We start from the raw sequence: 27,767 nt of genomic DNA on the forward strand, positions 1-27,767 counted from the left end.
CCAGATGAAATTTGGCTGCTGTTGAAAGCACAGCAAGTATGACAGCCTGTTTTGGAAGTTTTTGCTTTTTTGATACAAGAACTATTTGACTGTTGCTGGCATCGGCACTGCACACGGAGTAGACTAGCGCTCTAATCCAGCATGACGAATCCTGTTCTCCTGTGTGGAGGTGATCTGAAGAGGAAATGTGTGACATTCTGGGCAAAAATATAGGTAGGTGATTTTTAATAAGACCTCTGCTTTTTATCTCCCTTCTATCATTTAAATATGCACAGAGCATATCTTCCTTTAATAACTCACCAGAGCTTTCAATCACATCCACTGAGCACATATCGATACAATGAAGTCTGCTCTAAAAAACAAATCCTGAGTTTTTACTATTATGCAACATAAATGTGTCTCTTAAATTACCTTTATTTCCTTTGAATTTTATCACTTTCCTTTGTATACTTTTTTTCTAGAACTTTCCTTTACCAAAATGTCTCTTCTTCCCACCAAATGCTACTTTAATGTTTAAAGTTTAACATTTAATCAGGGCTGAACTGAGGTACACTTCCTCAGAGAGGCTTTCCCCAACAACTTTGTTCCACAGGCTCCTAACTACAGGTTTAGTCCCGGTCTGTACTGGTAACCATTTTTAGTTCCTTTATATACCTTATCATAATCTAAAATTTTTAAACTAATTTTTTAAAGATTTTCCCCCATAAGAATGTAAATTTCTTGAGAGCTAGAACACTGTCTTTAGTATTCATTCTGTATCCTCAGAACAACAAACGATGTCTAATATACACTCGGTTTTCAATAAGTACTTATAGAAGGAACTAAATACTGGTCCCACCCATACATTATAGTGCCATTGCACATAAATATTCTATTTTAAAATTATACTTGTTAAATAAAATTTCAGTAAAATTTAGGTGAAGCCTTCTATGAGCCAGAATGTGAAGCAGTCCTTTACCATACTATGCTAGATTGAATTGTGCCCCCCACCCCACAAAAAAGATACATGCAAGTCCTAACCCTTGAACTTGTTACTGTAATGATGGCCAGCTGTACCATAAGAACAGGCTTTACTCTATTTCAAGATGAATTCAAGTACATAATCTTTCACAAATAATTTTATACATGATCCCCTTCCTATATAAAACAATTTTCTGTGTTATTTACCATTACCACAAATAATCATGTCCCAAAATATGTTACCAGGACCAAAAGCCATAGGACAAGCTTCTAACGTTGTCATTGGGGTCCTTGTCCCCTTTTTAACCTTTCAGGACTACAGCATACCAAGGGAATCGTGGATTTTGAAGGTAGTCTAATATTTGAAACTTCCTCTCTTTCATATTTTAATTTCATGTGTGTTCTTCCAAAGTTCAGAAGACATTCATCCAACATACTAGGGAAAAGGTGAAATCTGTGAACTATATAGAACATCAAGCACCCCTTTACTTATACTGTGGTGAATTGAATTGAATGACATTGTTTTATGGGCAGTCTTTCATCCTTTTATTGAGATATAATTGACTTATTGCATTGTGTTAGTCTAAGGTTTTTGATAAGGTATTGATTTGATAAACTTACATATTTCAATATGATTACTACCATAGTATTAGATAACACTTCCATCACATCATATAATTCTTTTTTTAAGAATATTTAAGATCTCATTTCTTAGCAACTTTGAAGCGTATTATACAATACTGTGGTACATAATCACCGTGCTGTGCATCAGATCTGGAGAACTTACTCATCTTCAAACTTCCAGTTTGTACCTTCCCCACCCTCCAAAAAAAGATATGTTCAAGTCCCAAACTCTAGTACCTGTGACTATGGTCTTACTTGGAAATTGGGTCTTTGTGGATGTAATCAAGTTAAATGAAGACATCTGGAGTGGGGTGAACTCTAAATCCAATAAATCTTGATAAGAAACAGAGGGTAGACACACACCCTTGCAGAGAGAAGTCCAGGTGATGACAGAGGCAGAGATTGGAGTGCTGCATCTATAAACTAAGGAATGCCAAGGATTGCCCGCAACACCAGGAATTGGAAGAGCAAGGAAGCATCCTCCTCAAGAATCTTCAGAGAGAACACAGTTCTGATGATATCTTGGTTTTAGGCATCTAGCTTCCAGAACTGAGAGAATAAATTTCTGTTGTTTTAAGTCAAGCCTGTGGTAATTTGTTATGGCAGTCCCTGTAAGCGGATACATTCCCCTGTCATAGGATTGGAATTGGCTTTATTGACTTTATTGGTTCATTTTCCATGTAAAAGGCAGGAGCTGTGTTTCATTCATCTCAGTAAGCCCAGTACTAGGACAAGGTGGTGCATGGCAGAGCCTTGTTGCCTACTCTCCAATCAAGGAGTAAAAAGGAGGGAAGGGGAGTGGTGGCTCTGTGGGATCCTGTAAAACAACAACAACAACAACAACAACAAAAGAAACAGCAACAACAAAACTAGATTCCTTCTTCAAAGAGCAATAAACATTGTAGATAAGAAGAAATGCAGAATGTGGTGGAACCAAAAAAGGTCATTATGCAAATGGTTGATCACCCTGGTCCATTCAGCTCCCTGTAGATTTCTAATTAGGACACAGAAATAGAGGAAACTTTATGGGGAGCAGAGGGTTAAATTGTCTTCTCATCAATGTAAACAATTTCAAATCTCTTTGAGTGTATGAACTCCATATGGTAGTAGTATGCTTCTATAATTGTTTTCCCAATGAGGACTCAAGTTATAAAAAAAGGCTTTCATTTCTTTTGGGTAATTCCTTAATATGGCTACACTGTGTGCATTAAAAACCACTTTGTTTAATAAGAAAAAGCCCTGATCTCTTAAGATATACACACAGTGGTTTTATAATATTATTTGGTTTCCATGAGACAGCTGTGTGATGTTGTGGAAGTTATTAAATAAAGGGTTATCTCTCAGGCAGAATTGCTGGGAGGATTAGCTATATATGAGGTCTGTCCAGAAAGTATCATCAGCCATATACTATGAAAAATACAGACATTTACTGAAGAAGATACAAGATTCAAGAAACATTGTGTGTAGGACAATGATGCCTCAGCCCCCTTCAAAGTAGGCACCTTGGACCTCACACAGTTCTCCCAATTGCCATCAGCTGTCCCATTGTATTTTCCTGAATCTCATTAGCAATCTCAAATCTCTTCCCTTTCAAAGGTGATTTCAGTTTTGAGAAAAGTCAGGAGTCACAGGGCACCAAATCTAGGCTGTAGGAGTGGCTAGGTCACCTGGGTGATTTGATGTCACCAAAAATCTCTTCACGAGATGTAATACATGAGTAGGTGCATTGTCATGATGAAGCTGCCAGTCACCAGTTGCCTATAGCTGTGGGCTTCTGAATCATGCAAATAGTTTCCATGGAGGAATGTTTAAGTTTAATTTAAAATTTGATACAGAATTATTGCTCTATTCACTCAGTCATTTAGAATGTGATGGCCACACAGTACACATGCTCACTCAATGGCATCTACTGCCCTCACTGACTAGTACGGTGAAGTAGTCATTGTTCATGCATGTGCATTCCAGTCTACTCGCCTTGGCTGCCAGGTTACATCAGTGTCACACAAACCTTTCTCATTATATTAAAAATGGTTGGACTTTTTCTTGAAAGACCTTGTATATAGTTCATAGTACAATGTTGTATACCCCTGGCATTATTGTTTAGTAATAACCTCCACTTTCAACCTTACCAATTTTCCTGCATTTATAAGTACACGACCACTTCAATTTTTTTTCAACTAGCCATGAAATCATTTGTTTATTCATTAGCAGTAAATTCATTATCTCTCTCTCGAAATATCTGCCTGCCAAATCCCATTGTTCAAAAAACTTGGTTTATTCTATTTTAAAAAAGTTAATACTATTCAGCCACTAAACAGAAAACAAATAATCGATTCACTATTGCCATCCATTCCTTCTTCTCAAATAGCATGGACATGATGGATGACAAAATATGTGGGATGGTGCTTCTCCATTGCAGCAGAAATATTTCTGCTGGGCTAGGGCCATAACAGCACCTTAACGATGTTCCACAATCAATACCCAAATTAAAACTCTTTTTACTCCTACTCCCATGCTTTGTTATTGCTCCATAAAATACAGCCTCTATGCCAGGGAGACTTGTGTGCTAATATCTCTCCTCCTGTGCACTTCAACCCTTGGAGATCAGACGTGCTGTTCTGCAAGTACATTCTCGGAGTCCTCCTCTGCCAGCAGACATGGCCTAGAGCTGAGGAACATTGTTTGCTCTTGTGTCCCTAGCACCTAGATATGTGCTTGGTCCTTAATAGATGGTAGAATAAATACATGAATGCATGAATGAATTCACTTGGTTAGCTCTTGCTGATATTGATTCTTATGAGGAATGATTGAAGTCTTGGACTTTTCTCTTTGAAGATACTATAAGCAAATTGATCTATCTCTTCCACAAAGATCAGCTCTGCACACCAATAGCTTTCTCAAAGAGGCCTGCTCATTTCAGGATGTAAAAGTTTGCACTGCACATTTTTAGTGTTATTAATAACAGGAATTTTTTTTATTTATCTAGAAATTTGATACATGACTAATGTCCATATTTAATGAAGCAGATGACTGTTGCACTAAAATATGGTTTCAAGAAAGGGAATGGTAGTGTCATGAGATTTGTTAGACCTTCCAAAATACCAGCTATCCTCCACCCTGAAGTTATGAGCATTTGTGGCTAAATTACATGAAAGTTAAGTGTATCATAGCAATGTGGGGTATGCAAACAGAACCCTTGTCTAAATACCACTTTACAGGAAATTTCACTTGTGACCTGGCTTTGAGAGGTACAGAAAATGGGGCTTCCTGCTGACAAAATGATATATCAAGGCAGCTTTTTAAGCTAAAGTTAAAAAAATACAAATATTTTTCTGATTATTTGTCTCAGTCAAACTATCTCTTCTCCTTATAAGTATTCAACCAGAGGCTTGAGAGTTACTTACAATGGCTGCTGGAGGAGAGGTTTCCACATTGGCTAAGAGACTAGAATTCATGACCATTAATGTTCCCCTGATATGTAGAGTGTATGACCAGTATGGTATATTTCAGGGTAGGTAGTCTTTGCCCTCTAGTTCAATCACCAATGCATGATTTTAATATATTTTTGCCAAAAATTAAAAAGAAATAAAAAATGTTAAATGTATATTTGTATCTTTACACAATGTAGGCAGATGCAATATAACAACCACATTGCTAAAAGTTTTTGTGATTGGCTATTGGTAATTCTTTTTCATTAAAAAAAGATTAAAACAATATTTTTCTTCTCTTAGTAAGATCCATCCTCTTTTTCTCTTTTTTATGCCTGTGTATGTATATACACACACACACACACACACACACACACACACACATATATATATATATATATAATTTGTAAGTGTTTGAGGACATTTGCTGTAATAGCCAGAGGCTTTTATGTCATCTTCTCTTTTGTGGTCAGTATGTGCTGCTTAGAAAATAGTTATTATGGTCAGCTTGTCAGAGGGAACAGTTTGATGACTCCAGCTGAGAGGAGGCTGGGCTAAGGCAGAGAGAGGGTCATAAACTTGAGTGTAAATCAGAATCACCTGGGATGCTTGTTAAACTACCGCCTGCTGAGCCCACTCCCAGGAATTTCTGATCCAGTAGTTCAGCCTAAGCAGTTTCCAAGTGATGCTGATGCTGCTTGTCCAGGAGGTGCTCTGATGACTATTAGGGTAAGAACTTTTATTTCACAGTATTTATTGTCTTAATCTAGCCTTGACCTGTAGCTGTGGGGCAAGTGGACTCTCCAGGTTCTCTTAATGTAGCAATACATTTAAAGTACTCACCTCTTTCCTTAATCTCACATACATTTACGTTAAGTGAAGGTCATGTCTTTATTTTTTATTGTGAAGCATCAATGCCAAACACATTCTATGTTAGAGGGGACTGTATAGGTGGGTGAGAAGCAGAGAAATACAACTGGCTTCCTGTACTTTCCTTCACTGATTCAGTTGCAGGTCGTAGAGAGTTACCATTTCATCAATAGCGAGTGTTTTTCTACATGAAGATATTTTTCCTTCAAAGTAATGTTGCCTTGGGGATTTGAAGGTCTACTGAGTTCCGAATATATTACTTGACCTGGATACATAACTGAATATTTTATTTTGTCATGTGTCTATTCAGTGCCTTCGGTAATTCGAGTTCCACCTGTGCTGACTACAAAGGTGGCCTATAAAAAGCACTGCAGCTAATCCCCAGGTCGTCAGTCATCCCTTTAATTCTGGCCTTTGTCATACCAGTTTTAAATCTTCACTGGCATGAGGGCCCCTGTGTTCTTTTGCTTCTCGCTTGTATTCTGACTTAGTAACTCACCTCTGTGACTTGAGGCTTCTGTTGTACTGTCTACGTGGCTTTGGCATTCATGGTCCCCTTGAAGGGTCCTTGCCCTGAAGCCTGTATCAATCCCATTCCACCTCTGTGTCTGCTCAGGTCTCAGCACTCCACCCTAAGTATGTCTCATAGGTCTCCAAGCAACTCTTTCTCTGTGTGTTTGGATAGAGCTTGCTAATTTGATTTTATATATGTAAATATACAAATTTCCATTCATGAGGAGAGATGTGTTGCCTACTATTTAGGAGAACAATATTATAATATCTAATGTTATATTATTGAATTTAGTATTCATATTCAAGATTATTTAAACTATATATATATATATATATATATATATATATATGGATATATATATATCCATTGCCACATTTTTAGTTTTAAATGACAAAAAACCCAGCCCAAACTAGCCTAAGGAAAATTAGTTTTATGGCTCTCATAGAGGAATAAATGGAAAGGAAGACTGGCTTTTGGTGTAGGTTAAGGCAAAGTTTCAAGTTGTGACACCAAAGTCTAGTTGCTCACTTTCAGTTGCATTTCTTCTGAGTCGCTTCCTTTCTTGGAAAGACTCTGCCTTATTGCAGCAAGTCTAATCATACAAACTCACACTTCCACGTCTAATGGAAAGAGACAGCATCCTTTTTCTCAGTTTGCCATAATCCCTGAGATCTGCTCTGTCATGTACCCCCACTGGAACCAATCATTATTGCCATTATGGGCCACAGAATGAGTCCATGCCAGGAGCTGAGCCAGGAAGAGTCCCATTCGGTGGAACACTTGATGAGCTGGTTGCTGAATAATGAATCTCACACAAAACATACAGGTGCCCCTCTTGTGTATACTAATCAGAAGATGGCTGATGGCTTGCCAATAACCTCCCTCCCTCCCTCCTTCTCTTGATCCTTAATTTTTACCCTTTCAGACCACAAGTCACCAATATTTCTGATGCCTTTTTTTTAGTTGAATGCAAAAAAAAGTTCTTTGTTGCCATCAAGATTTATGAAGTATATTATGTTGAGAGATCAAGTTCTCACAGAACAGAAATTTTTGGTTATTTTCTGTGATAGTTACTTAAAATCTGATAGGGACTAGAGTTTAAATGCAAGAATTTTGGGAGTATATAAAATAATTACATCAATGGCAGTTTAAAGAAACACTTTATTATTGGCTTCAGTAGAATATTATATGAGCTATAGTCCCTCATGCTAAAAATGTATATAAGGGAAGATCAATGAAATTAAATAATCAGAAGTGATAATACATTCATTTGCAAAAATGACATTGTTCTATGGGCAGTCTTTCATCTTTTTATTGAGATATAATTGACATATTACATTGTGTTAATCTAAGGTTTTTCAGATGTGATACACTTATATATTTCAATATGATTACTACCATAGCATTACGTAACACTTCCATCACATCATATAATTCTCTTTTTTATGAGAATATTTAAGATGTCATCTCTTAGCAACTTTGAAGGATGTTATACAGTAGTGTGGTACATAATCACCATGCTGTGCACCAGGTCTGGAGAACTTACTCATCTTCAAACTTCCAGTTGTGCTCTTCAATGTAAATCTCCCCAATGACGCCCCCCACCTGGCACAGCCATCACCAGCCCCTGGTAACCACATTCTACTGTTTCTATGAATTTGGCTTTTTCAGATTCTACATATAAGTGATTATCATACAATATTTGTTACATTCTTACATCTTAAGAGATCTTTCACATGCCTGCACAGAGTCATCAGTGTGGTTCACCTAAAAATAAAGTCAGATTGTTGATTCAACAGAAACTCCCCCAACTCATTTCCCATCTCACTCAGAATAAATCCCAATTTTTACTGTCCCTGCTGCTTCTCCAGCTGAAGCTTCTACCTCCTTCCTGCTTACTCTCTCACTCTTCGAAAACTGCACCAGGTGGCTTGCAGCACCTACCAGCATCACTTCCACCTGGCACATGGGTCGTGCTATGCCATGGGGCTTGCACATGCCCTACCACTTGTCCCCCTTAAATAACTGCTTGGCTTGTTCGCTGATGCTCTCCCTCACTGCACGAGTCTCTGCTCTAGTTTCATTTCCTCTGAGTCACCTTCCACATCCACTCTACTTAATGTGCCTTGCCAAACTCATGACTCTTCATCTTTGAAGTCTACTTCCTCCCACACCTCCACTGACATTACAACTTATTATTTTTCCTTTACTAATTGCTCTCTCATTAGACTGTCAGCTCCAGAGAAGCAAAGGCTTAGACAGGTGTTTTGGTGCTATACATTCAGCTAGCAGAATAATGCCTAGCCTATAGTTGCATAAATCGGTGAATCAGCTTTGTTTTTTATCTTAATTTTTAGGGTTTTCAAAGTAATATTTTACCACAAGGTGACAATTTGTGAACATCTTAAACAGTGAAAGAGTTCCACAATTTCTGGTCATGTAGGTTTCCTAGGAGACTGATATTTTCTTTAGCAACCTGGTTGAATCACAGTTTGAGCCTCTGCTGTCATTTTGACATCTAGACCTGGGAAACACTTATTTTCTCTTTAAGTGTTTGGTAGTCAAGTTCTTCTTTACAGCAAGGAACAAAGAAATGCTAATACTAATAAACCCTGATGCATTATGGCTATGATTTAATTTTCACTTGACCCCATTTATCATATTGCTCCGGTGAGATATTTTGTTGCTAATTATGGATTTCAGTACAAAGCTCTTCAACTCCCCCTGTGTGGGCTGTAGGAGACTGGGATTGAAACTCTTGCATAAAACATTTTAGGTGTTTATCCCTCATAATCTATGTAAAGAACACTGGGTGTTCTAAATTAATTAATATACCAACTGCATTTTTTTTCCCAATGGGGAGTTTGAGTGAGAGATGGCTACAGGTGGGAATGAAAGTTCTAGATTTGAACCCATACAGATAAGCATTCATTGTTTGTATAATATTTGGGATTTGCCAGTATATATAAAATTAGAATAAAAAATTATCACTGATCCAAGAAGAGTAACCCTGACTGATACAAATTTTTATTGTGTCATACGAGTGAGACAGAAGCATGGGACCGGGGCAGACATGGAGCAGGGGTGTCCAATCCACAGCTTGTGGGCCCCATGTGGCCCAGGCTGGCTATGAATGCTGCCTGACACCAAGTCATAAATTTACTTAAAACCTTCCGTTTGCTCATCAGTTTTTGTTAGTGTTTGTTTATTCATGTGTGACCCAAGACAAGTCTTCTTCTCCCAGGGTGGGCCAGAGTTGCCAAAATATTGGACACCCCTGGATAGGGAGTAGAGGGGGCTAAGCTTGTTGAAAGTGCAGATTTGAGAAATTAAATGGAGGTTTAGCTGCCTTTCAGACTTGAAAAACTTTTAGATAGTTTTTCTAACCCTGTAGATGACCTAAATTCTTAAGGAAACATACATTTCATAAAATCAGGCAACCATTTGTCTCAAGTCTGCATCTTTGCAAAACTAATTCATAACAGATTGGAAAAAAAGCTTTAGGCAAAGTCATGTAAGACACATTCTGGAGCTCTTACCCAACAAGTCTCTGAGGGCAAGGGTTTTGCTGCTTTGTTCAGCATTGTACCCAGTCCCTAAAATGGCACACAGTATATACTCAATAAATACAGGCTGGAAAAAAGAAAACTTGCAGTTAGTTGTTCTTATGAAAAAGTATATAATAATAAATAATATCACAAGAATATATTCTGCTTCACATACAACTGTTAGCTGACTTTTGCCCATCCTGTGTTTGTTGAATAAGGTGGTGGGAGGCAATGCCTTCCCCTCACTAGGGAAGCCACAGAGTGGGGTGATAGTCTGTCTACACCTGACATCGAGGACATGAGCAGGTGACCTAGGTACAGCCAGAGAACACTCTTGTCAGGGAGTTTGGAAGTGGAGGAAAAGGTGTAAGTTTAGATGTTACTTACAGTAGTGGCATCGAATATCTGAAGCGGTGGTTTCAAGTCTCTGCTGTTGCAAAGCTCTGCAGCATCATGGGGCAGGACCAGAAGGTGAGTCTTCACTAACCCTGCCCTTGGCCCTGGGCTGTGGTTCTCCTGCATAACCTGTCTTTGGGGTCTGACACTTGCCTAAATCCTTTATATATTTTTTAACTTTTCTATCGGGTCTTTGTGCTAGTATTATTACTTTAGTGAATAAGTAACCCAGAGTTGGTTTCTGTTGCCTGCATCCAAGAATCTTCAGTGATATCAAATAGGAGATAAGAGATGAGTAGAAAAGAGAGTTAGGATTAGGGGATTAATAGGTAGCATGTACTTTTTAATGGATTTTGGGGATCAGAGGGGGCATCTCAAATAAAATTAATATAATTATGACTTGCGATTCTTTTGCACAATAAAATTGCTGAGACACATGGCATTTATTTCCCTGTTTGGGTATCCTTTTGAATTTAGGGCTTTTCACAGATTCCACTCATTTTATTTAGTTTTAATTATTTTTTTATCATTGAAGGTCAATATCTGAAAGACTGATATGAACTGAAACTCCTTTTCTCTTTCAGCTGTACCTTTGAGACCTTTGAAAATATTTTTGCTTTTTTCTCAAGATAACCCTGGTCCACCTTGAGTTTTCCCTTCTGCGCAACATGGAATCAGCCTCTCCCTTTGTTCTCTCTTATTTAGTGGTGTTAGGGGTGCAAATAAGATTGTCAGTCATACTGCTCATGGGCAATGTGACATTGCATCCCCTGTGCTCTTAAAGTTTGCCTTTCTCCACTTTGTCTACATGAAAGACCTTCATTAGGAGTGCTGCAGCTTTTTTCCTAAAAATGAAAATCCTCTTTGGGTTTCTTTGGTTAGCAAACACAGGCACTAATGTAGGTCTTTTGTAAAAGTGAAGACGCTGACCTGGAACTTTCAGAAAGTGGGGGACACACCTTGCTTTACACTTTCAGTTATTGAAAGGTTTCAGAGAAACACTGTACTTTGGGATAGCGGGGGAAACTTGCACTTTCATGAGCGAGCTGTGAAAGGATGTCTTTTAAAAGTCATAAGCTCACAATTTTTCCAATTTTATAGTGATCTTCCTATATCCCTCTTTCTTTGTTGTAAGAAAACAGTTTTCTATTTGCTTTCTTCCCAAAATACCTGTTAAAGTATTCCCTTACCCAAACTGTAATTATATTTCCTTCTTGTAATCCTTATATATGTGCACTTCACTCTCATTTTTTTAAATATACTTTATGGTATTACTATAGCAAGCCCATCTTTTATAATTTTGAGGGGTTTTTTTTACTATGTTCCACTTTTAGATACCTTTATTAAATAATCAAGATAGTTCAATGTTATAACATATGAAAGTATAAAAATTGTTAATTTTCCCCAAATTTCCATGTGTACTGATGCATTTGTTCTACAAATTTGTTTTCCAAATGGAATGATATATCTTGCATACAACATATATTTTAAAGAGCAAAGTGCTTTCATTATCTGTGTATTATCTGTATATTTTTGACTGAATAGCCATGCATTTTGTTAAACTAGATTTCGTGTAGTATTAGCAGTACATTTTAGTCCATGAGTGAATGAAGAAAACTGGTACACGCTACACTCTAATTTACCAGAAACTTGGAACAATTTGGGATTGAAATTGTATCATTAGTTTGGCTTCATCACAAACACGTTTTAGACATGAAAGAACACAGCTCCCCGAGAGTAATAACAAGTCCGTGACATCCCTATCAGCTGGGCAGACAAGCACAATTCTGGCTAAGTGTACTCTCCAGACTACTTGGAAGCACAGAGGGTTTAATATTAAAAACTGGGAAGAAACACAACAGCTCAGAATTATATGGATGTTGAAAATAATGAATAGAATAAGAAAGTAGCATGATGCTGAGTTTAATTTATAAATAAATCTTAAAGCATTATTTTGGAGGACAAATGACTGGTTTGCAAATTCATCAACAGTGGTTATATCTGATTACTGGTATTTCCTAGAGTTGTATTATTGTCCCTATTTTACTTTTAGTTTAAATGTCTTTTTGGAACTAAAAACCTAGATGAAGAAAGTCTTGAGGTTGGTCTTTATTTTCTTCACTGAAAAGTATATTTAATTTGAATTTTATTTTGCTTTGAGGTAAATTTTATTACACCCTATACCTGAGAAAACAACTTTATATTCCCTCTTTCCTTAAAATAGTAAGATATATTGCTGGGGAGAATACCATACCATCCAAACTTCACTTATGATATAGAAAATGAACGCTAGCACCACTGACCTGAAAGTGTTGTAAAGAGAATTTCTGCAACTGAAGAGAGAAACCAGCAGCTTCATACCTCTTCCTGTCCTAATAGTATGAGACATGGAGAAGCCTTTTTAGAGAAAGTACAATATATATTCCATAAAACAAATACTGAATATTAGAGTTTGCTGTGTCAACATTTTAATGAGTTTTCTGGTATAGTCACTTGTGCCTATAAAAATTACATTCTTGTTTACTTTTTTCTTCTCCATAGCTATTCTCTTAAGAACTAATACACTATGAGAATGAGCTATTTGTCTTTCGATCAATTTACATCACATAAAAAGCCATCCTGTTTCTTAGGAACAGAAAGAATCTAGTTGTCCTCTTGGTTAAGGGTTTAAAAAAAACATTTATTTTTTTTGTGTGACCAGGGTGCTGAGACGAGGTGGGGTTGCTCCCCAGTCCTGAACGGCTCCTCTTGCCTCATGGTGACTGGGTCCTTTGCAGAGCTATTTGTGAAAGGAAGTCAGGGCTCTTCCCTATACATTCAGAAGGGGCTATGCTTTCTTAGACTATCTAAGCCAATGTACAGCATCCATGACTTTCTGAGAAGTTCTAGGCAAGGAGGGAGAGAAGGGTACGTATTTGAATTGTTAGTAATTTTTAGTTAGCTGAGAAAATTGGTTCCAATTTTCAGACTCAGCTGAGTAGGAAGTAAGACAGTGTGCCAAATGTTAGCATGTCTCAGATCACCCTGAGGGCTGTTAAAGTGAAGGTGTCTGGCCAACCCTAAAATTTCTGACTCGCTATGTCTAAGGAATTCTGCTTCTCACAAATACTTGATGCTGCTGGTCTGGGACCACATTTTGGGAACCACTGCATTAAAAAATAGGAACTCTATAAATTCACTAAATTGTGGGTCCCAAAAAGCAGTGATTTTTTTCTCTTATCATTTCTCATCTCACTGAATGCAATGTTTGAACATAAATTGTCAATAAATATTTATTAAATATTTAATTGGGGTGTTATGTGGAGAGCCCCTAGATTCATATCAAATTTCAATTTCTCTCATTTTCCTCTATTATGTTGACCTGTTTTATTTTTTTCATAGTATTTATCAATAGCTAAAATTATCTTGATTAGGTGCCTACCTTTTGTTATCTGTCCCTCCCTCACACATTTGTATTAGTATTTAAAATCTGCATCCATCTTGTTCAGTGTTGTCCTCCAGTGCCGAGTAGTAGATTGTAAATACATAATTGGAAGAATATATGAATGGAATAAGGAATTGTTGTAAAATCTACCTCTAATGTCAAAAGTATCAATCTGAAAATTTGCAGCTCATGGGTTTTTTTTTTCCTTCCTCAAAGTTAAGTCAGTCTTAACCAAAAATGAAAAGTAAGTAAATGGCTTAACTATGTTTAAAAATATGTAAAAGAAAGTACCTCTGGGAAATACTTATTATAGGTACTTCCATATTGCCACTGCCACCCTTGCTTTAAAGAAACTTTCTGTGCATTAATGCCCTTTCTCTCCTTGCTTTCCCATTCCGCCGTTAGTAATCCTGTGCTGTTTCTTTATTTGCACTGAACTATAAAGCAGCTGAGTGTACCTGATGTGTTAACTTCTCTTAAGAAATACATGAATTTTAAAATCAGTTTATTCATTCCTATTATAAAGTTAACACATGTTTATTTTGAAAAAAAAATTGTAAGAAATTAGATTAAAAGGAAAACAAAAGCACTTCTTTTTTACAGCCAGAGATTACTACCATTAACACTGTGGTTTGTTTTCTCTCAGTTTCCTGCTGTGTATTTTTCTACCTAATTATGATCCAATTTTATATATGTATAAAATTATGTCATATATAAGGACCTCCAGCTGACTGGACACTGTTAGTCACAGAATACAAAAATTCAGAAACATGTACAGAGGAAAACCATGCCTAATCTTGTTATTCAGCAGTAACACTAACATTTTGGTTAATTTCTTTATAGCCTTTTTGTCTTTGCATGTATTTAACATAGCTGATATCATTTTCCATTCAGTATTGTTAATGAAGGAACATTCATATTCAGATACCAGGTCACATAAAGAAAGGCTGGCTGATGACAGATAACATCTGGCACGGAATCCTTTATTAGTCACCCCAAGTTGAAATAAAAAAAAAAACAACCCAGTGTTTGAGGTCACTCAATGATAATAAAAATTATTACTTAGGATTTTAGGTAATGAAAATTGCCATCCTAGAGCTCTAGGAGCTCTGCTCCTGTGGAGGGGGAGGGAGATGGATTTGACTCCATTGCTCGCCCAGCACAGTCCCACTGGCAGCATATTTCAGCATTCAAAACTGAATGAAGCCAATTACTGTTTTAATTGGTTATTATGATAGGCAAGATATTTCATTTGAAATCTAACTCATGTGGAACGAGATACATAATTCCTGGTATGCAAAAGAGGTTGTAGGAAAAGATAAGATGTAATATAAGTGCTCTGAACCATGCATATTTTGTTAAGTCCATAAAATGCAGCTAACAACACGTAGTTCAACTGAGCTTATGAAGTTAAAAAAAAGCCTATTTATTTTTGGTTCTTGATTTTTTATTTACTCCTTATCTTTATAGTATTATTTTATTTTAGTTCAAAGAGAGCTGATGGTAACCTTCTTAAGCTGTACCATATCTGAGAGTGTCTTTTAGCAGTATTCTATATAAAAGAAAATGAAGCTGGTTACAAACTTGAAATAACAGCCACCCCTTTCTGTAATTCTGCTGCCCTTGGACTTCCTCCTATTTATTCTTGCAGGCAAAAATCTGAGGAAAGCATGTCTTTTTTCTTTATTGGCAACATTTTCAAAAATTTGTTCTGAATGTATCGAAAATTTTTCTTACATACTTGTATACTTTAAATCAGAACATTCAGATCATTTTTTCAGCCCTGAAAAGTTTTTAAATTATATATTGATGTTCTAATTGTCCTGGCTTCTTACTGAGTACTACCCATTCTGTAGAAGATGATGCTGTAGGTGTTGGAAATGTCAGTGTGGGAAAGAGAAAGATCCCTCATGGGTCTTACATTCATTCTATCAAAAAGAGATGGGCAATAAACAAGGAGATAAAAACCAGGGTAAGTTGATAGAAAATACTGATGAGAGATGAGTGAGAAGGTGGCCACTTTTAGAGTCATGAGAAAAATTCTCTTTAAAAAGGTAACATTTGGGTGGAAGCATGAGGAAGCATGAGGTGGACTGTTTGAAAGAATGAAAGGCATTCAGAAGGCCTCAGGTACAGTGAGGGTGGTGTAATGTGGTTGGAGCTTACGTCTGAGAGGTAGGATGGCCCAGATCATAAAGAATATAAAGGGACCTAGAGAGTTTGACCTGGAAAGCCACTGAAGGGTTTTACAAAGTAGAAAGATGTGAAGTGATTTAGTCTACATTTTCTAAATATTTAACTTTGTTACTATGTCATAAATGAGTACAAAGAGGCAAGAATAAGAACAGGAAATCTAGTTAGGAGTCCTATGCAGTAGGTCAGGTGATTAGTGGTGGTGGATTGAATCAGAGTAACAGTAAGAAAGAGAACAGTAGATGCATTTGGGATATATTTTGGAGGTAGAGCTAACATGACTTGCTGATGTATTGACTGAGGGGGTTGAGTAAAAAAAAGTTAAGAATTGCTACTTGTTTGTTCATTTTTCCAAAGGATGGATAGTGGAAACCAGAGGAGGGGAAAGGAGTATTTATTGTGATTTTGAATTTGGGGCAGTTGTCACTGTTAGAAAATCAAGGGTATGACCCATGTGGAATTTTAAGAAATCAGTGATCATTGGAGCTTGGAAGGTCAATGAAATTGAAGGTCAAAAGAAATTATCTAAATACTTTAAAATGGTTTAAATTATATTTTGTTGATTATGCTATTACACTTATTCCCATTTCCCCCCCATTGGCCCCCTCCATGCAGCAGTCTCCACTCCCTCAGGTAATCCCCACACCATTGTTCATGTTCATGGGTCATACATATAGGTTCTTTGGCGACTCCGATTTCTATAACTATACTTTACATTCCCATGGCTATTCTGTAACTACCTACCTATTTGTGCATCTTAATCCACTTACCTCTTCACCCATTTCCCCACACCCACCCTCCCATCTGGAAACTTTTATCATAAATGAGTCCCTTTACCATTTCATATAATAATTGTTTGGTGATGATGAACTCCTTTAATTTTTTCTTGTCTGAGAAGCTCTTTATTGTCCTTCAAATCTAAATGAGAGCTTTGTTGGGCAGAGCAATCTTGGCTGTAGAGCCCTGCTTTTCATCACTTTGAATATTTCTTGCCAGTCCCTTTTGGCCTACAAAGTTTCTTTTGAGAAATCAGCTGACAGTCTTATGGACATTCCCCTGTAGGTAGCTAACTGCTTTTCTCTTGCTGCTTTTAAGATTCTTTCTTTAACCTTTGGCATTTTTAATTATGATGTGTCTTGGGTTGGGCCCCTTTGCATCCATCTTATTTGGGACTCTCTGTGCTTCCTGGACTTGCATGTCTATTTCCTTTTCCAAATTAGGGAAGTTTTATTTCATTACTTTTTTTTTTCAAATAGATTTCCAATTTCTTGCTCTTTCTCTTCTCCTTCTGGCACCTGTATGACGTGAATTTTGGACCTCTTGAAGTTGTCCAAGAGGGGCAGCTTAAACTATCCTCATTTTTTAAAAATTCTTTTTTCTTCTTGTTTTTCTGATTGGTTGTTTTTGCTTCCTTATGTTCCAAAACATTAATTTTATTATTGACTTCATTTGCTCTACTGTTGTTTCCTTTTAAATTGTTCTTTATTTCAATTAGTGTATCCTTTGTTTCTGACTGGATATTTTTATGCTGCTGAGGTCCTCACTAAGTTCCTTGAGCATCCTTATAACCAGTGTTTGGAACTCTACATCTGATAGATTGCTTATTCACATTTTGTTTAGTTCTTTTTCTGGTGTTTTGACCTCTCCTTTCATTTGGGCATGTTTCTTTGTCTCCTCATCTTGGCATTCTCTCTGTATTTGTTTCTATGTGTTAGGTAGAGCTACTATGACTTCCAGAATGGTCTAATGTAGTAGGTGTCCTGTAGAGTCTAGTGAGAGAGCCTCCCCTATCACCCAAGCAGGGTAGTTGAGATGAGCACGTTATGTGGGCTCAATATATTCTCCTCTTGTATTTGATCCTTGATTGCTGTTTGTAGATTAATGGGAGGTATTTACCCAGGCCAGTCAGCTTCAAGGAATGGCTGGGACCATTGACCATGAACCTCTGCCCTCTGTGGAAGATCAGTTGTGTGGGAGCAGGATGGTGGTACTCCAACATGGTCTGTAACTGTCCAGTGGGTGTGCTGGATCTGGGATTTCCCAGGTGGTGCAAGCCAAGGTCAGTCCCCACCTGTGTTTTGCCCAGGGCCACCCTGCCTGAGCTATAAAGCAGTCTGAGTTGACTGCTACTTATGCTGCCTTGGAGATTCCCAGGTGAAGCCAAGCTGTGAATCTAGGCTGGCTGCTGCTAGTGCTGGGCCCAGGGCCACTTAGCAAGAGGTTTGGGGGGCTGGGGGCTCACTGAGGCTGGTTATTGCTTGTTTAAGATGATTTAGAAATTTGTGAAGTATGAGCCAAGACCAGCCATTCATATAGAAACACAGCTTTGGTGGTCCTGTAAGTTGGATGGGTCAGAGTCTCTGGGGATCTCCAAGGTGGAGCAAACAGTGTTAACCAGGTTGATGGAGTTTCAGATATGGCAGCAACCTATAGGCTCTGTGGTGGGAGAGTTCAGAAATGGGGCAGAGACCTCTGCCCATCTTTCTGTCTGAGAGAAAGCTGTCCCCCACCTCTCACCTTGATGCCAGATACTTCAGTTTCTCCCTGTATGCTACTGATGCCTTCAAGCTACTCCCTGACTGCTGAAGCTCAGAAGGAGTGAATCTGAGTAAGTCTGTATGTGGGTTCCTTAAGAGGAGCTACTTGGAACTCCAGAAGTTCCTTCCACCAACCCAATCCCTGCTGGTTTTTGCAGTAAGAAGTTATGGGTACTTATCTCTCTGTCACTGGAACCCTGGGCTGGAGTTGTTGTGTGGGGCTGGGACTCCTCAGTCCCAAGATATTCCTCTCAAATTGTTATCCACCACACATGCACATGAGACCCTACCAATCTGAATGGATATGGTTTCTTTAATTTCTTAGTTGTCAGACTTCCACTCAGCTCAATTTCTGATAGTTCTAAGTGATGGTTGTTCTATATTTTAGGTGAAATTTCGATCTTGTGCAAGGAGTTGAGCTGTGTTTACCTATGCTGACATCTTGACTGGAAGTCAGGCACATGCCCCAAATGACTTTTGATAGCTTCAAGAATAATTGCATAAAGTAAGCACAGGAAAGATAGTCAATAATACTATAATAACTATGTATGATGCCAGTTGGTACTGAAAATATCAGGGGGATCACTTTGTAAAGTATATGATTGTCTACACATTGCAATATACCTGTAACTAATACAAAATAATATTGAATGTAAATTGTAATTTAAAAAATTATAAAAGAAGAAGAAATGAAGTATTTCCCATGATAGATGAAAAAAGATTAATTTCAGAAATACCAGTGGAGAAGGAGACACTGGTATTATACACTGCTTTGTATAAAAATACATAGATGGCACATAAGGAAGGGTAGTAAATGTGCAGAACACAGTTTACAGTGTGGATAAGGTTTGTGAAAGAAAAAGGCCTAAAAGTGATTTGGAAATGGTGATGTGGAACAATGAGAAACTTGGTTTATCTCTATGAATTGGGATACTTGGTATAGGAAATATAAAGCAAGCTCAAAGGGGGCTTGACTTTGGGTGGTGAACTCAATGCAATATACAGATGATGTATTACAGAATTGTACAGTTAAAGCCTATATAATAATTTTATTAACCAATGTCACTCTGATAAATGTAATCAATTTTTTTAAAGTGGGCTTGATATGAGGGAATTGTAAGTTAGATGTCCTCTTTGGGAAAATTTCAGTAAGGACTACATATAGGGAAGATTCTGGTAACTGTCAGCAAATCCCAGAGGGCAGAGGGGAAGATTTCAGAGCACTTGGCCTTGAACCAGTGTTTTCTACCTTACATAAATATCATCTTTTTCGGTGTTCATCATTTTGTGCTTTTGACTCCCACATTAAATATTTAAATTCTTATATCACTAATTCTGCTTTTTACTCCTTGTAATGTATATTTGAATTATCTTGTTGCAGTTTTTCATTCCTTGACACCTTCTCTCTTTAACTCATCCTGCTTTTTCCTTGTTCTGACATTTTCACTTCTTAAGGATTTCTCTTTTGCCAATAAATAATGTCTTCTGGAATCTACTGAAATTGCCCAGTGTTTTTCTATACTTGGATTCTTTCAGAAGGTCATTTTCAGAGCTGTACTTCTCCTCTGTAGTTTCAGAATGATGCTTCCCTGCCCCCCTTAATTTTGTGATTTTATTCCACAACTATGGAATTATTAATCAGGTTTTTCTTCTTGCTCAGTCTTATTTTCCAATAACCCCTAGGTCAGGAAAACATAATAAGCTAAGTTGCACTCTAATGGGGCATTGGATGGGCCCTTGTGTCAAAGGTGACCCCACCCAGGGAACAGAGAGCTGGCAAGGCCCCAAGAGCTCTGCCCAATATGTATAAATTTATCAAGTTATACATACTGTCTTGATTTTGGACCAGGGAATAGAGGGTGCTGACAAATCTGCTGGGTAAGACTTGTCTAGTTAGTAAGAAGAGAGTGGGTTACAAAAAGAGACACTGCAGAAGATGAAAAGAAGTAATATATTCCCAGTCTGTCTCGTTTACCAAGGCTTGCTTGTTTCATTCAACTCATAATTGCACTAAATACTTATTTTTAGGTAATCTGACTTGTATGAGTTCTCACACTTACAGATTAAGGCTAGGCTGACATATATATAGTTTCTAATAATTGCATCCTCTTTGCAGAGTTCTAGTCCCACAAAATGTGGGAAGGGGTGCCATTCGTGGTACCCTTGTGTGTAAAACCTGCAAGCTAGGCAGCTTGCTGCTTCCATGGCCATTATTACAATGGATATAAGGGTAATAAAAATTGAGAAATCTTGAGTTTAAAAACGGCTTTTTAAACTTAACCTATTTTTTTTTCCCTGGCTGTTGTAGCTCAGTGGATTGATTGCTGGCCTGCGAACTGAAGGGCCACCGGTTCAATTCCCTTTCAGGGCACATGCCTGTGTTACTGGCCATTTCCCCAGTAGGGGGCACATGAGAGGCAACCACACGTTAATGTTTCTCTCCTTCTCTCTCTCCTTCATCTTCTCCTCTCTCTAAAAATAAATAAATAAAATCTTTAAAAAAATTTAACCTGTGTTTTTCAGTCACTAGAGCACAGTATCTTGTATTTTATTTCATTACTTCTTTTGAGCAATGTTTAATATGTATGGTAGTTACTTATAACCTATATACTTGGTAAATTGCTGACTCAGTTAATTTCCTATGTCCAAAAAACATTTGGCATCTGGATTAACGTGGGTTCTTCACTTATTCTCATTTCCTGGAAACATGCTACACTAGGATAAAGGGAATAAGTATATGAATGACTTCAAGTTTCAGAATGCCCTGCATTTAGAAACTTTTTCTTTTTCTACCAAGTCTACCTTGTGTTTTAGGAACTGTGATTCCCATTAAGACATGTGCCAATTCCAATCTACTTCCCACCAAGTTCAGCCTCCTTGTTTTGCGGGTTTGCTTCCCCCGCCCCCAAGCATTTCTGTCTCAGTGTTTCAGGATGGGAAGGTTGTTGGAAGTGTGAGTATAAAGAAGGGACAAGCCCACTGCTGCCTTAAACACGTAGCCATGAGGTGAAATGATGGCTGCCTTTTCTTTTGTGTAGCTATATGAGAGTCCAAAAAAGGGAAGCAGACAGGATTGTTCAAAATATTTAAAGCAATAGATTTACTGACATCATAAAATGGGTTATTCCACTCATTGGCATTTCCAGTCAGGTCCATTAACTTTAAAATTAGTGTAAATCTTGCCATGATTCTGTGAATGAATGGATGATCAGCCCTATTTTATGTGGGGGTCTGCTTTCAGACTGCATGTGTGTGATTTTCTAAGTATTGCAGGGAGACATTAGCAGGCCTGAGACATAACTGCTTATCAAAATATATCAAATTGGAATTTTCATCAAGGACCTACTTTTCAATGGCATCAGCATTTTAATTAAAAAAAATTGAGACTTACTATGAAATTTTACACATAAGAAAATGGATGGAAAATTGTAAATATGGGGTAGGGTGGTCTCAAGAGACCTGAAAATGTAGCCTATGTGTTGTTACATACATACATTCATTATGTCCCCTCCTACAAATATGTGAGGGAATCCCCAAAATGAATTCTCTTCTGGAGGGCTGGTCCCTTGTTATACAGGTTTTACCCATTAGGTGTGTGTTCTAGGAACCCATCTGTATCAGTGTACTAGTTGGTGTTGTTGTGAGAGGCTGAGTTTGATTTCAGTGAATTTTTGTTTAGAGACTCATAACATGTTTGCCCACTTCACGATGATGATTTATAAGTGCACCTGCCTACACTCTGCTGAGTGTATAGCAGTTTTTGACCAAAAGCAGCATGATCCCCATGGCCCACCCTCCCTCTTTACCTGATCTTACCCCAAATGATGTTTTATTTTTGTTTCCCTGGATAAAAAAAGTCTTCAAAAGGAAATGTATTGCCAATGTGAAAGAGGTGAAAAGAGAAAATGATAGAAACACTAAAGTCATCAAACTCAATGAGTTCAGAAACTGTTTTGAGCAGTGGAAAGAAGTCTCAATAGGCATATTGCATTGAATGGAGAGTACTTTGAAGATGACTGAAGTTTAAACATGTAAGAATAATGTACAATTTTTTATAAATATTGTTTTTTTTGTCTCCCCTTGAAAATATTATATGGTTATGTATAAATAAGATATATGAGGGTATGCATGTTTGCATAAATTATTTTAAAAAGTATTTTTCTACAGTCAGAAACAAATAAAAATTATTATTAAACCTAGGTGATCAAGAAATAAAACCCAAATTGGTAGTGGATATTAAGTAATGAAAAAACGGAATGATTAAAAAAGCTGAGATAAGAAATAGCACAAAATTCAATGAAAAAGGAGAAGATAACAATTAACAAAATAGTTTCTCTTTGTCATATTAAGCAACATATTTTCCTGTTTTGTAATTTAAAACTAAACTTACTAATAATATTTTGATTGGTATATAAAACCAATCAATTGTTTGGGCAATATATGCAAACAAGTTATTTCTCAAGGAATCTTAGGAAAAGAAGCCTTGTGGGGAATTGAAAGGGAGTAACAAGTTACTTATATACCAGGAAAGAACATAATGAGTTTTTTAGTGTTACATATTTAAGTGAGAATATTCTTGAAGTTTCCATTTTGTAAATCTAGTTAAAATGTCAATGACTTATCAAAACAAGCCAACCAATAAACCAAATATGTATTTTTTATCTAATTAAATTTTGGAATCATTGCATTTTGCAATTTGTTTTTAAGACTTTTATCCACTAGGATTTTTTGAGAATTAGTGAGAGAAAGCTGTGACAACTTTTAGTGGCTATTATTAACAATAATGGAAACTGTGTTGGGGTGTGCCCCTGGTTTCCTCTGAGTTCTCTAGGGATTAAAAGGAGATCTGGGTAGAGTGGAGGGAAATGGTGATAAATTTGCTTTCAGATTGCACATGCTCAGGAAAATAAAGCTTTTATTTACCTTAAACTAATGTGGCAGGGTGTCTGTCACCTTACCTTCTCCCTCTGCCTCACTCCAGTCTGAGGCTGAATTCAAGTGGAGGAAATGAGCTTTTCCTCTTTTCCAAAGCAAAAAATTAATACTATTGTAGGTTGCCTAGTCAATTCCAATTAAATGAGGTATTTCTATGGATGATTAGAAGGTATTTCTTGGAATGTAGAGGGCACAGGAAAGGGCAAGATTTTCAGAACTATTTTAAAAATATATACTTTCTTTGCCCAATGATGTACTGTTTACCATTTATATGAGAAGCCATTTCCTAAGACAGAATATCTGGATCCCACTTAAAAGTAATGAAGAGATCAAAAATGTAAAGATTATGGAGTAACTCATATAATAACTACCTACCTCTTATCAACTTTTACTTAGTGTTTCAATATTCAGTAGGGAAATTATTTAATGTTTAAAATATGATAGACCATGGGACATCATAGGACATGGTAATGGTTTTGTGGAAATTGGACAATTGGTTCCATTCATTCTGCATGTGAGCTATTAGAACACACTTACCATCAAGATATTCATGGAGTGCAATGAATACCATGTGGTTCTCTTACAACTCACATGTCACCTGAAGAATTTTCCCAGTAATGCCAACATTTTCATTACTCAAAGCTTCTACAGAAATAAATATCAAACTAAAAAAGTCAATAATACCTATTGTGTGTCATGCACTATTCTAAGTAATATATACAAATAAAATCTTTTAAAAAATCAATCTAAAGATGCATGTACTCTTATATTCCAATGTGGAAGGCAGAATTATAAGATGTTGCTATAATTCCCTTCACCTGGTATCCACGTCTTTAGGTATCCCCCTCTCATTGAGTACAGGTGGAAGAAAACCTGTGGCTTGCTTCTAACCAATAAATATGGCAAAGGTGAAGGGATTTTGTAGGTAACATTAAGGTACTTAATCAGCTGACACAAAATGAATCACAAGGGGGAATATCCTACATAGGCCTTATGTTATCAGCTGAACCCTTTGAAAGAGGGCCCATGCCTTTCCAGAGAGAAGAGACTGGAAGCAGAGACACTCTCCTGTTTGTGTTGAAGCTGCAGGCCATTTGTGATCCCTGAGGAGAGAGGCAGTCCTCAGGGCTGAGAGTTTCCATTCCACATCTGCGAGAAACTGAATCTGCCAACAACTCGAAAGAACTTTGGAGAGGACTCCCAACTCTGGAAGAGGGTGGAACCTGATCAACATCACTAGGTTCATGGCAACAGGATACATAGCAATAGATATCGATACATCCCATTTTGCAGGTAAGGAAACTAAAGAAATAACTTGCACTCCATTGTAGCTGGTTCTATGAGAAACCACGAGTCAATCCCAGGCAGACAGAATCCAGAGCTCTGTGGATAACCACTTTGGTACAATTTTTAAAGCTTGGTTGAAGACTCTCAGGTGACGTGAGCATAATATATCAAACACACAATATTGAATATATGATGACCATTAAAAACTGTCCAGTAAAACCTTCCCAGCAAAACCAAATTATTCTGAGAAGGAGTGGATTCATTTTCTAAATATTGATTGGAGCAATAAAGATTTTTTTATTGCAAACTATTGTGATTTAAAACAATATTTTACACATTATAGATTGCTAATTAAATTATATTAACACTTCAAAATGTTTTTCATCTCTACACGCCAAATCTATTTTGACAGTTTTGATAAAATTAAAACTATTGCCTAGTTTATGCAATGAAAAGAAAATCTGATTTTTCAAAGAAGATATTTATGGTAGAATCTATGGTATTAAGTGGGTAAAGTGATTTCTTTGGATATGTAAAAGTTAACTACCACAGAAATATTTTTAAATAGTATCATTTTCAAAAGTAACTTGAGTTTCACATGGCTTATTCCTGACACTCCAGAGTCCTTCATATTTAAATATTGAAAGACCTATTTTTAAATCCTTTGGCATGTAACCGAAATTCTTAGATAACTAAATTAAATGGTCTATTATAAACTGATAGGCTGTGAACAATTTTACTTCAACTATAAATTGCCTTCTTGTGAGTTAATGTCTAAATAATGTTTTTATGTTAAGCCATTAATTAAAACAAGTTGTTTTGATTTATGTGTGACAATTATGGTTAGTGAATCTTATTGGGAAAAAATTATGTTTCAAGGACTGGACTTTAGCACTAGGATGGTTATAATGATAAGCCATTAGCATGGCAAAATAACATCAACTCTGCTACAAATGGTTTAATATAATGCACATTTGTTTAAAGTCATGCTCTATTTATGGTTAACTGATGGTTTAATACACCTTTGATAAGCCCCTGACCTCAGTCCCTGTTGCAGTACAATACTAATTAAGCACTTGTGCAGTTTCTCCTTACCTATACAAATGAAGTGGCCACTATAAAGTCACAAAGTAAACCGTGCTAATAAACCGACCCAAGCACAGAGACAACCCTGTACAATACTGTAGGGACACAATTACATGCTCCTCAGATGCCAGTGGAGGAGGTAATTTGGTGATTAAGAGTCTTGATATCCTGCTTATCACATCAATAGCAAGTCCTTCTTGAATATTCCTCCTCTGCATAGCATTATATTGGCTTTTCTTTGAATGGTCTCATTGGATAGGTAGAAACTGCATACATTAATATTTTAATTAGTTGATAGCTTGAAGATTCTACCACAAGTAAACAAAATGAAAGTCATTCTAATGAATTAAAAAATATTAAGGATGGTTAGCATTAAAGGTTTCCACTCACCATCACTTCTTCTCAACTTTCCCTTTCCCCCATACCCTCTCACTGATCTGTCTCCCACCTCTGGGGTGCTTTTGTTGTCATGGACCAAGGTTAGAAACATGTACCAAATAAAGAAATAAATCTTGAGGTTAAATAAATGGTGAAGAGTTTTCTCCAGGAAACCATTTGAGGGCACCACAGAGGCCTGTTGACATGCTGCCGATGAGGGGATTTTCCAATGAATAGTTGTGTGCAGGCACATAGCATGTACAATGGGCCACTTCTTTTTGACTTGCATGTTCAATTGTGGCAAATCACAGGCCGCTGAAATCTTTGACCCATGTTGTCTCCTTATCTGTGCAACAGAGTAATTACCTTGACTTCTCCTTCTGAATTATTTTTAATGTCTTGGAGGTGCTGCTGTGGACACTAGCCAGGTCTTTCTCATACAATACTTCCAAGTCAATCAATATTTTACTCCAATGAAAAAGTGACATAATGTCATTATAAAATAAAGTGAAGCTCCTTTACAAAGCCAAATGCAGAGTTAAAGTAAGATTATGCAAAAGTGGTTTCTAGTCCTCAATGAAGTTTTTAGTACAATTGTGTTGTTAAATGAGGCTGCTCTTAGCCTAGAACAGAAATAGTTTGCATAAATTCTAGATCAGAATAGTTCCTCATATGACATTTCCTCTTTTTTTTTTTTTTGGAAAAGAAATATCCTAGAGATTTCAGGGGGAGACACCATAATTCTCACTATTATCTCTAAAGTAGAATTAACTTAATAAAACCTTTATGTTAAATAAACACACCTTATTGTATTTGCCTATAGATTTCCATGTTTCTCCTATTATTCATTATTGGCATAAAATTAACACAAGGCTCAATGTTCCATGCCAAGTTGTCATCAAAGATTGCCTCTCTATGAAGTCTGCCTCCTTGACAAATTTGCCTTATTTTTGCCACAATAATATCTTTCAAAGTGGCTGGCCATAAAACCTCCAGCACCATATTCATCTGAAGGATCCTTCCAACGAAGGCAAACAATTTTGCCATTCTCATCCGCTTCATAGTGTTTCAGGACATCCAACTTAACCTTTGTTCTCTTATCAATAATCTTCTTGGTCATGCTGTAAGACTCTTGCCTTTTCTTAGCACCACTGCAAAGTCTCACCACAAGATGAGGAGGGGACACCTTTCAAATGTTGCAGTCAGACAAAGGATGTCCAACTTCCAGTTGCTTGGCAGTAAAGATCAGTCTTTGCTGATCAGGAGGAACTCCTTCCTTATCCTGGACCTTGGCTGTTATGTTTTCTGTTGTACCCGAGGGCTCAGCCTTGAGAATGAGGGTCTTTCCTACAAGGGTTTTCATGAAAATCTGCATCTTGGTGGTGATTGTACTGTAGATGGCAGATTGGAAAGGTCTTACAGTGATTCTTAAAACACTGATTAGTGACAAGTAAGTGTCGTTGAGTATAGCATGGTGACTATAGTTTACAATACTCTATATTTGCTAAGTTGCTAAGACAGTAGACATTAAAAGTTTTCATCACAAGAAAAATGTATAACTATGTGAAGATGGATTGTGGTAATCAT

At 37.0% G+C, this 27,767-nt stretch overlaps 1 long non-coding RNA gene across 1 annotated transcript; it reads right to left on the bottom strand.

The window, feature by feature from the left end:
• Positions 1–4,181: 4,181 nt before the first annotated feature.
• On the bottom strand, positions 4,182–27,767 carry LOC118500221. Its single transcript, XR_004902776.1, has 4 exons — positions 27,403–27,767; positions 12,702–12,712; positions 11,082–11,083; positions 4,182–4,197 (listed from the first exon to the last, which is right to left on the bottom strand). It is a non-coding gene; the product is annotated as an uncharacterized LOC118500221 (long non-coding RNA).

This window comes from Phyllostomus discolor, chromosome 4 (assembly GCF_004126475.2).
Source record: "Phyllostomus discolor isolate MPI-MPIP mPhyDis1 chromosome 4, mPhyDis1.pri.v3, whole genome shotgun sequence".
In the NCBI taxonomy this organism is placed as follows: domain Eukaryota; kingdom Metazoa; phylum Chordata; class Mammalia; order Chiroptera; family Phyllostomidae; genus Phyllostomus; species Phyllostomus discolor.